The following is a 10,000-nucleotide window of genomic DNA, read 5'->3' as shown; positions in this document are numbered from 1 at the left end:
GCCCAAGATCCCCAAGTGGCTTCTTTTCCTTTTATACAATCCTCTCACCGAAAGTGAATTCCAAATGCCACCAGTCGATACTTGTTGAATTGTGGTTAAATTAAATGCACTGGTAGGTCGGATTCTCTGCTTTGTTTTTCCTCCAGTGTCATAGCTGTTAAATACTGGCCTGTGGCTTGGCAGCTGGTTTCCCCTGAGAGAGTCCTGGTTCTGCTGGAGAGAATGGTTTCCACTCAGGAATCCCTTCTCTCCTTCCCACAGTCAGAGAATGTGAGATGGGTTCCGGAAGAGAGCTCTCAGCTTTAGTTTCTTTCCAACATCTTTCTGTTGTGAGCCCTCAAGACCTCGCCACCCCCAAGCCTGCCAGATGCCTACACACACACACACACACACCCAAGAATCTGAGGTTGGAACTTGAGTCGACACTATGTTAGACAGCAGCAGTCCTGTGTGTTCCTCCACGGCGCTAGAGTGCCCCTCGCCACTGGGGCGGAGATGGATAAGCGAGCCTCGGGACCACAGAGTTAGTGTAAGAAAAATATCTGGGGCTGTAACTCGCTGATCCTGGAAATAACCGGTTTCCTAAAGAGTCTCCACCGTTTCTAGGGCGATTAAAGGAGAAGTGGACTGAGGTGCCTGCACGTCCAGCTTCGAAACGCAGAGGGGACTGAGGTGCCAGGGACAGCTAGGAGCGCTGACAGTCGCTTGGGGACCTGACCATTCAGTAGATTCTCTGCCTGACGGCAGCGGGTATGTGTGTGTGTGTGTGTGGGGGGGGGGGACTGACCGCATACGAATCTGGGCTGCCTCCCCATCGGGCGATAAAAAGCCTGGAAAAATTTGCTTTCCTTCTCTTTCGGTCCCCATCACCTGTCTTTCTCTAACTTAGGTCTCAGAGTGTGGACCCTGTAGTGGCACTTGGCTTGTCCCTTTTCCTTTAGCTGGTCTCGTTTTCCTTGGACCAGGGCTGTTTCGCAGGTGGCTAGAAAACAAGTTGTCCCCATCATGCTACCACCCGGGCACTCGGGCTCGCAGGGCACACGCCATCGTACTTGGGCATTGGCTTTGAGAACATATCCGTCTCGGGACACACTACCTTTCCACCCCAGACACCACGATATTCATCTTTCATCCACCTGTCACCTCCAAAGGCACAAAAGCAGAGAATTTGCGCGCTGGGACCAACACGCAGGTCTCCGGGATCGGCAGTCTATCCCCAACGCAGATGCATGCAGGTGCCCAAAGTGTGCTTGTCCCTCCGTCCATCTCTCGGTGACACACGCATATGCACATACTCACCCCTCACCTTGCTTTTACCCGAGCACTCGCTTCTCTTGTGTTCTCCAGCACCCAGAAGCTGTCCTTTACTCAGCCGGGTGTCCGGGAGCGCAGCAGGCTTAGCGGGTGCTTGGCGTTTGGCGGTGGCTCCGGGTTCCCAGCTTCCTTGGCTGGCTCCTGCTGGCCCTTCTGGCGTCTGAGAGTGCTTGCGTGGGCCCCGTGAGAGCTAGCCTGGCCTGTAAATCATCGACGCCCAGCCGCGGAGTGGTGCTCCAGGCGCCGGTGGCCTCGCGAGCGCGCCGGTGGCTGCGCCGCTAGCATTGGCCCGGGCGGGTGGCAGCCCCTGGGCACACTTCCCCACGCCCCCGCTCGTGACGTCACGGCAGCTTGGCTCCGCCTGCCCGGGTCCTGTAGGACCCGGTGAGCTGAGTCGAGAAACCTGCGGATGGCCGAGGGCGTCCAGTGAGGATAAGCCAGAGGATCTGGATGCTGATAGATGATGAAGCGATGTCAGTGTCCCCACGACTCCTCCCGATGAGTACGCGCGTGGCTTTCCCTCCGATTTCAGAGACTCGGTCCGGTTTTACCCAACAAATTCCAGGCAGCTGGTGCGGCGACAGGGGTGACCTAGACTAGCTCCGGGACCTTTAAGTTTGCAAAGCCGTGCCTACCACGAACCAGTCCCGGGAACAGGGCACAGGTTGCAGAGCCAGACTAAGGGCAGAGAGAAAAGGGGTGAAAACAGCAAGCCGGGTCTCCGTGCAGGCGCCTGCAGGTGTGTGTGCCACACCTGGCTTCAGTTCCCGCAGCCCGCGGACTCCAAGGGCTCTATGAGTCTCCCAACTAGAGGCCCCAGAGCCATGCCGGCTCTCCTAGCTTTAATTTAGTCTGTCAGTCACTGCTTGCTGGTCTGACCCAGCCCCAGCCCAACCGTTCCGCCTACGCGCGCTGTGGCGCTCTGCGGGAGCAAAGAGGGACTCACAAGAAGTGGGAGATGTGTCGCATCAAGTTGCAGCTATTTAATTTTTGACCGTGATGATTCAGTCGGTGTTCCAATAGTTTAATAAGTCATAATCAATCCTGTAACCTCCCTTCTCTCACCTGTCAACACACTGTGTGCGTGCTCACACACACACACACACACACACACACACAGAGACAGAGAGAGAGAGAGAGAGACAGAGAGAGAGACAGAGAGAGAGACAGAGAGAGACAGAGAGAGAGAGACAGAGAGAGACACAGTCAGAAAGACAGAGAGAGAGAGAGACAGACAGACACAGAGACAGAGAGAGAAAGACAGAGATAACGAGACAGAGAGAGAGAGAGAGAGAGAGAGAGAGAGAGAGAATATGCCTGGGTGGTTTCTAGAACACGGAAAATCAGAAAGCAAACCCTGATTAGCTTTCTCTGTGGGTCCTGATGCGACCATTTGCGTGTTCATCTGGGAAAAGCATAAATCCAGAAGTTGTGTGTGTGCTAAGTTTTGATTGGGAAAGGGAGCCAGCAGGTAAAAGCAGCCCAGAATTGCTTGTAAGTCAAGATGTCGCTCATGGGCGTCTACTGGCACCATCTCTCTGAGGTGTGTGGACTCTGTGGGTTTGATGTAGGCTGAGGTAGGGGTTGTCAGGTCCTAGTGATGTCGTGGGCCAGCTTGTCTTTAGTTTTTTATGGGCAGGGTCGAGAGGCTGAGTAGTACAGCTCTCAGGATGAGGGGAGTGGCCCTGAGGGAAAGAAGGGACCAGGGAACGAGCTCAGGCCTCCTACCTGAGACACAGTTGTTACAATGCATATTGCCCCCTTTAGTTAAAAACCAATGGCCCCTTCCAGGAACAGAGAAGAATGAAGAACCAGGAAGTGTCCATTCTGAGTTCAGAGCTCCTCAGGAATCATGTGACCTTGTAAAAAGTTCTTCTACTGTTGCTGCTCAGTTTGTGTATTGTTTAGAAAAATAGCTCATGCAAAACAAGGAACCCCTGATTCTCAGTTTCCTTCTCTTATACACAAGGTGACCCCCAGGGGGCAGTGTAGAGTTTTTTTGGTTTCTGTACTTCTGGTTCCACCACCAGCAAAAAAAAAAAAAAAAAAAAAAAAAAGAGAGGGGCGCCCCTATCAGCTAAATAATCCTTCCCAAAACAACGTGGGGATCATTTCTGTATGCTCTTAACGTGCTGAGCACACACAATAAAATCCACCCTTCATGCACTTGGGAAGCCTTTCCCCAGCTCTCTCAGGGTCAGGTCTGGCAGGCTCAGCCCCGATGGTTAGATGAAACCCCGGCATGCCTAACTCTTTTGCAGCTGGCCCCATGAGATCTGAACATTTTGACCTTGACAGCAGAAAATGTCATCTAGAACAATTATTGATTTTGTCCGGTTCATGCGTGCCTCTCTCCCCTTCCCCTACCTGTGAATGCCTCCATAGAGCCCTGACATCACCTTTGGCTTCGCTGCACCGCCCCTCCAGCCTCCAGGTTTGAGTTCCCATTCTGTTTGACAATACCCCGCTCTTTTGGCTCTCTGCCAGCCAGCTGCCAGACGCGTGTCCTTCCTCTGCAGCTCCTTTAGTAACTAAGTAACGAGACCTTGAACCAGAAAAATACAGGGTTGCAAAAGAGATAACCTCCTCACTGCCTTACTTGGTGTCTTTTTTTTTTAAAGATTTATTTATTTATTTTTATGTATACTAGTACACTGTAGCTGTCTTTAGACACACCAGAAGAGGGCATCTGATCCCATTACAGATGGTTGTGAGCCATCATGTGGTTGCTGGGAATTGAACTCAGGACCTCTGGAAGAGCTCCTAACCACTGAGCCATCTCTCCAGCCCCTTACCTGCTATCTTAGAGCCAATGAAATGACACACCTCTTTGTTTTTGCACTTATCAGAGGGACGCTAGGTGCCAGGAAATGAAGAACGGTAATGACCTGGGAGTTCAGCAGACAACAGACCAGGAACTCTCAAGTAGGTCATTCTGTCTGGTCGCTTAGAGGCCTTATCAACTAAATGGGGAGCAATTGTTCCTCTGTCATCCATTTGCCGGAAGTAAATGTTGCAGTTTAGCTTAGAGGAAAGCTCTAAGTAAGAGAACTGGGTTGGTGGTGTTAGAAGGCAGACCAGGCATCTGGCATGGCGTCTGTCTGTACGTGTGACACCTCTGTGGATGGAGAAAGAGCAAGGCCCCTAAGCTGCAGCATGTCAAATGTGGGGTGCTTTGGAACTCACTGTGTAGTTCAGGCTGGCCTCAAACTTGTGGCGATCCCCCTACCTCTGCCTCTAGAGTGCTGGGGTTGTAGGTATGTGGCAGCATGCCTGGCCTTGATGTTTTGCTTGAGAAATATGGTGTGTGATTACCACGATTCTTTAAAGATATGCCCATTTGGCCTAGAGGGCTTGAAGTCTCTTTAGATGCACTGGGGGTGAAGGCAGCCCTTTTCTTCCCCTCTCTCTCTGCTTATGGAACCTCCTTGGAAACTGTTTCTAAGTCTGGAGTCAGTGAGCCCTTCCCTCATTCTTCTTTTTATTCCCTTCTCCACCTTGTTGGAAGTGCGCAAAGAATGCTGGTCCTAAGAGGGGCCTCAGAGTCTCTGATGTGTAGAACTAAAGCCCCATCATTGTATAAGTGAGGAAACCAGACTCAGAGAGGCCAGGTGACTTGCCCAAGACCATTCATCTAGGGAATAAAAAAAAGGAGTTGAGTTGGCTGACAGCACCAGGCTTCTTCCGTAGGTCACAGCCTGCACGGCCATGGAACCCTGGATGAGGGAAGGGAGTCCTTCCTCCTACTGGTCCCAGCGTCTGTCTTCCCCTAGTATGCCATGCCTATAACATAACAAGGTCCCTCAGCACACATCCTGGAGCAAGTCCTGGGTGAGAGTTGGGGAAGCTATAGCTGCCTCCAAGGAGACTTCCAGGGTGCGTACTGGAGTGCTCACCTGTCACAAGCCCTTCAGGAGGAGAGCGTGGACAGCTCAGGGGAGGTGACCTCATCACACCTGCCTTGCAGGTACAGGGTGCCTCTTGAGAACAGTTCCATGAGGTGCCATTCATTCCTGGCCCATTGTCTTCTTGCATGGGGCACATGGCTATGAGCCCAGTAACCCTTAGATACTCCTGGTACCGGCCACTGGCACCATTAATTTGGTCATTTGAAGACATCTTGAGGTAAAAAGCTGGTTGGCCTTTATCGACCCTGGCATTTCACACTTGATTTAGCTCTGAAAACCTTCCTATGAATCTATTTGAACAAGTATTGAGTGCTTACCGTGTGCTGGACTGGGTGCTTTGTGTTAATTCTCTGCATCCTCACTGCGGTCTTACAAAGCCGGATCAGTATTTCCTTTTCTGAATGGACCAACCAAGGCACAGAGAGACTGAGTTCTTCAGGGTTGCAAACCTGCCTGCTCTGTGAGTACCCACGGTGTAGTTACCCAGAGCAACAGAGGTTGGCAGATCCATCCTCTGTAACTTGATTATATAGAAGAGGGACCATTCCACTAACGGGTAGCATATCTCTCTCTTTCTCTCTCTCTCTCTCTCTTTCTCTCTCTCTCTCTCCCTCTCTCTCTCCCTCTCTCTCTCTCTTCCATCCCTTTCTCTCTCCCTCCTTCTCTCTCTCTCCCTCCCCCCTCTCTTCCTTCCCCCCTCTCTCTCTCCCTCCCTCCTTTTCTCTCTCTATCTCCTTCTCTTTCTCTCTCTCCCTCCCCCCCCCCCCCCCCGTAGTAATCATAACTGGGGACTCACCAAGTATGCTTGCCTGGCTGACGAGCACAGGAAACCCACCCGTCTCCCCTTCCCTAGCATGAGCATTTCAGGGATGCACCCCCATACTTGGATTTCCCCCCTTAAATGTGGGTTCTAGGGATCAAACTCAGATACACAAACACAGCAAACCCATAACGGACTGAGCCATCCCCAGCATGGTTTTAACTATGGTTGTCCTTAGCTTCCATCTTTGTAGAAGGGTTCTGACTAGTTCCCAAATACTCTGGGGTTCTGACAGCTATCTGGTCCTCCCCTGACCCGATTTCCTGCTCAGAACTGTCTGGTTATCACCTGCAGTGTAGGTGGGTAATCTGCTGCTCTTCGGGCAGAGGGGAGAAAGGACAGCTGCGTATAGGGTGGGACTTCTTCCAGCCTGTGCAAGGGCAGCTAGGCCTTTTATAAAGAGGATTGTCTTGGCTCTGTTCTTAAGAGAGTCTGATTTCTCAGGCCCAGCACTTGGAGCTCTTCAGGTGGTTTCACTGTGAGCTGCCCCAGAAGCTAAACCTCTTGGTTTTACATGCTGGAAAAAGAAGACTGCCCTGGGCCAGCCCCCAAGTGACCAGGTCTCTTTACTCGAGAGCTCTTTGGGCATCATTACAGTTCCAGCCTGAGAACCTCACCTCTGTGGAAGTGGGGCGCAGTCACCAGGCCTTGGGAACCTCTGCACTCCTGTACCAGACCAGAGTTTTAGAGTCTGTCACCTAGCCTGTGCCCCCGTGTGATAGAATCAGTGTAGGAGGGCAGCATCTCTGCCTTCTGGCCAGTTCTCACCCTAAGCATGCCATGTCTTGTAGAATGGTATGTCTCAGCTTGCAAGAGTCATAGCAGCCTACAAATGGTCCAGAGGTTATACGTGGCTCTTGAGGCTCTGTCTGCACCGAGCATGAAGGATCAATGTCACCTGGTCTCAGGGATAGAATGGAGGCTTCAGATGGAATTCTCCGCCTCCCTTGGGTCCACATGCCTATGTGCCACCAGGAGTCAGGGATTTAGTGAAGAGTCCTGCTCTGTCTGCTTGGTTCTCTGCACATTGTCCTTGCCCCTTTCTTCCTGTCCTATGGCAAATAAAAGGACATCTTTTCCTTAATGGGACACTCATATTTGCATTTTGATGTGGCTTTGTGTGTGTGTGGGGGGGGTGCAGACCCATGGAGGGTCTCCAGGTGGAGATGCTGGCGTGGCATTGATGGGGACTGGCCTCTGCAAATGAATTGTGTGTCATTTCTTTGTGGATTCCAGCCCCTTCTCTGAGTCAGGCATTTCTACTGCTCAAGAGCCTCTATCCCTAGCAAGCAAAAGCGGAGAACTGCTCCAGTAACTGCAGTTGATTGACAGGTATTTTCCTATCTCTGTGGGGGCTGCTCTCTGAGACTGCCACCTAGTCCCGAACCCTATGTAAGGTACGTTTTTACCTCCAGCTATGTACTCAAGATAAGCTTTTAAAAGATTAGGCATAGTAAAAAAAACAAAAAACAAAACAAAACAAAAACAATAAAAACTAATAATGAGATAAAACAACCATAGTAGGATATAAGAAAAGTTTTTCTAAGTTATGAATAACTCATTTCTGGAATTTCATTTCATATTATCAGACCTCGGTTTACCGTGAGAATCTGAGACACGGTAGGAAGAGAACCCTGGAGAGAAGGGGCTTTAAACTCTTTGAGCTGCAGTTCACAGGCTGGCCTCAGGGTGGCGTGAGCACACAGAACTCCTCTCGGGGTCCACCCTGTTCTCTCAGCTCTAGCCCTGCAGAATGGAACTCAAAGGACCCTCTACAGCTGTGCTTTTCTCTTTTCCTCTCTTTTCTGTCCTTCTGCCACTCTGGAGGAGTGACTCGGAATGATTGCCGTAGTGCCGTTTAGGGAAGAGCCACTGTGGATGGGGAGAGTCAGGAGCTGTTATAAGGGGTTGGCTTCAGAGCTAGGGCCCTCCTGGAGAGAGGCAACTGCTGGATTCTTTTACTTCAGCCTCATGAGAGTACAGACGCCTCCTGTATCCCACTTCTGGCAGAAGAAAGTCTGATAGAAAGAGCCGTGTTACCCAAGTGGATGTGGGCAGGCTCTTGAAAGCCTGTTGCCAGGAGCTGGCTGCCTGTTTCTGCTTCTGCTGAGTGCCTCTGAGGCAGGAAGCACTTGCCCTTCCCTTTACAGTGACAGGAGTGGGCTCCCCAGAGCCCTGGATTTCGGTTGCAGGACCAGGAGGGGGCTTTGTTCAGCTGGGTGGTATCCAGGGATGGGCTTTGGCTACTTTCCAAAGTGACAGTTCAATAGTAGCTTCTCCCTCGTGGGACAGCTGGCTGGTTCACTTTGTTCGGTGGTCCGGCTGCTAGTCCCCAGGCTTCACGTTACTCGCCTGCTCTGGGGCCCCAGAACAGATGGCCAGTCCATGGAGGGGCTGTGGGAGGCTTCTTCATCCTGCGACTCATTATCTGTCTTCTCTTGCAACCCCTCCCCCGCCCCCTGAAAGAGCTATGGGTGTGCTTCTGTCCCGCCCCCTCCCCCAGTTGCTCTCCTGTGACTGGATCTCTTCTAAACAGATTGGCCCTGTGGCTGCTGCCAGAGCCTCATCTCTCTCTGCTACTTCAGACACTTAATCTCTCTCTCCAGAAAGACTCTTTCATTTGAGAGTTAGGAAGCATGACAAGTCCTACGCTCTGGGTGGTTTTTTTTGTTTGTTTGTTTTGCCAGCTAGGATATGTTTTGGATAACGGGATGCCAGACTTAGGAGAAGTCCTTATACTTAGGAAAGACCAGTAAGAGCTTTGAGGATTCCAAATGTGACCTGACAGAGCAGGTGACTGGGGGGAGGGAGGCGGGACTCCTAGCATGACAGTGCGCAAGGTCTTAATAAGCTAACTCAAACCAGAGCTTAAACAATGTTTATGCAACATACACACACATCATATAAAAAGTCTAAGCAACTTAAGAGACTTGGGCTGTATCTAAACATCATGTCCACCTCCTCCATAAAGATTTGGCTCCAACAAGTCTGCTCTGAACCTTGTGTTTTCAGCTCCAAGCTGAATTTTCAAGGACAAATTCCAAAAAGTGATTTGGCAGTGGTGGTGCAGAATGCATATTTAGTTTTTTAGGACAAAACGCTTCCCAGTGTAAGTTGACTTAGACTGTTCAGAAATAGCGACCGCTCACTTGATGTACAGTAGTAATGTGATCAGCACAAACAAAACACCAGCCTGGAACTCACAATGGACAATGGATTCATGCCTGTGAAGACCATCTCTCTACGTAGGAGTCCTATGTAGGTATAAGCACCTTCATCTATCCATCCATACAATCTGTTTTACCCGTCTACCCATCCATGCAGCCCCATCCAGTCACCATCCTCCCACCCATCCACCCACCTACCCATGTATCCTTCATCATCTACCCACCCACCCATCCACCCCTCATCCTCTATCCACTTAGTGTCTATCATCCACCCATCAGTTCTTAGTTCTATCCATCTATTTGCTATCCATCGACTCATCCTTTCATCCTTCATCCACTCAACTATCCATTCACCCATGGATCTGTGCATTCAGTGTCACTCGTCGTCCATCTACCCACCTTTCTATCCATCAGTCATTGATCCATGAATACATCCATCTGCTGTTCATCTATCCTCTATCCATTTATTATCCATCCATCCATCTATCCATCCATCCACCCATCCATCCATCTATCCATCCATCCATATATCCATCTTTCCATCCATCCATCCATCCATCCACCCATCCATCCATCTATCCATCCATCCATATATCCATCCATCCATCCATCCATCCATATATCCACCCATCCATCCATCTATCCACCCACCCACCCATCCATCCATCCATCCATCCATCCATCCATCATCCATCCATCCATCCATCCATACATACATACATCCACCCATCCATCCATCTATCCATCCATCCATCCATCCATCCATCCATCCATCCACCCATCCATCCATC

General features: G+C 50.7%; 2 protein-coding genes across 3 annotated transcripts in view; one reads left to right on the top strand and one right to left on the bottom strand.

The window, feature by feature from the left end:
* Window positions 1-1,446, bottom strand: part of Sstr2 (somatostatin receptor 2) — a 6,481-nt gene extending 5,035 nt beyond the window's left edge. For both annotated transcript variants that reach the window (XM_028761253.1, XM_028761252.1), the window contains exon 1: window positions 1,307-1,446. The gene's annotated coding sequence lies outside the window, so the exon portion shown is untranslated. The remainder of the gene's footprint in view (window positions 1-1,306) is intronic.
* Slc39a11 (solute carrier family 39 member 11) overlaps window positions 1-10,000 on the top strand; it is a 416,305-nt gene that overhangs the window by 27,561 nt on the left and 378,744 nt on the right. The window lies entirely within an intron of this gene.

Source organism: Grammomys surdaster, unplaced genomic scaffold (genome assembly GCF_004785775.1).
Source record: "Grammomys surdaster isolate TR1022 unplaced genomic scaffold, NIH_TR_1.0 126906, whole genome shotgun sequence".
Classification (NCBI taxonomy): domain Eukaryota; kingdom Metazoa; phylum Chordata; class Mammalia; order Rodentia; family Muridae; genus Grammomys; species Grammomys surdaster.
The sequence above is the reverse complement of the archived record's forward strand: the minus strand, read 5'-3'. Positions and strand labels throughout refer to the sequence as shown.